The sequence below is a fragment of the Myotis davidii genome, unplaced genomic scaffold, assembly GCF_000327345.1.
Source record: "Myotis davidii unplaced genomic scaffold, ASM32734v1 scaffold937, whole genome shotgun sequence".
Lineage (NCBI taxonomy): Eukaryota > Metazoa > Chordata > Mammalia > Chiroptera > Vespertilionidae > Myotis > Myotis davidii.
In genome coordinates, this window is record NW_006288252.1 from 931,516 (window position 1) to 932,431 (window position 916).

The window sequence follows — 916 nt, forward strand, 5'->3', positions numbered from 1 at the left end:
GGTGATGCCCGGAGCTGGCCTGGTACTGGCCCTGCTCTGAGCCCAGAGGCCCTGACTCAGAGGAGCCCTCCCCGTCCAGCTCCAAACCCCTCCTCCAGGGAGCCTTCCGGGCCGCTGACCGCCCCGCCCACCTTTCGTCAGCGCCCCAGGCCTGGAGCCTCTGGGTGGGGATGTGGCCACCCGCCCTGCCACCAGGTGCCGGGTGTTTCCTGTCCGGGGAGGGCAGTTCCGGGAGCCGCCAGCAGAGGGCAGTGCTGCCGCGCTCATGACAGCCGCCTGTGGGGCTGGCGGGTTTAGGGGTGGGGAGGAATGCTGGCACCAGCATCGCCTGGGCCTGAGGACCCTCCTCCTCTCCGGCCTCTCTTCCCTCACTGGTCCTCCCAGCGGGGCCGGGTGAGGCCTGGGAGACTGACAGGCCCCCAGCGCCGCGGCCCCCTGCCTGGGTCCCTTCCCGGCCTGGCCCTGGGGCTCAGGTGGGTCTGGGAAGGGGTGGAGGTGGGGGTGGGGTTGGGGTGAGTCCCTTCCTGTTCTGTGGCTGAAAATCTGCGACCAGGGAGAGGGGTTGGGGCAGGCACTGCCTTCACTCCTGACACCTGCAGGCCCGCCCGCCCGTTGGCCCCTCATTAGCTCAGGTAGCAACTCCTGAAGCAGCGCCGCCCAGGCCTGCAGGGGTGCCAGGCTGTGCACCCACCAGCCATCACAGCAATCCGCGCTCCTCAGCCCGCAGCCCGTGGGGTCTCTGGGGAAACCAGGTCCCAGGAGAGGCTCTGGGGGGTCAGGGGAGCTGACGAGAGGCTGGCCAGGGTGTCCCAAGTCACCCCAAAGTTCCATGGCACCCGGGGAGGAGGGCCAGGGCCTCAGGACAGCGTTCAAGGCCCCAGGCCGCCCCTCCCAACTCTCCGCCTGCCCACCTGCC

General features: G+C 70.2%; 1 protein-coding gene across 1 annotated transcript in view; it reads left to right on the forward strand.

The window, feature by feature from the left end:
- CPZ (carboxypeptidase Z) overlaps positions 1-916 on the forward strand; it is a 22,715-nt gene that overhangs the window by 1,845 nt on the left and 19,954 nt on the right. The window lies entirely within an intron of this gene.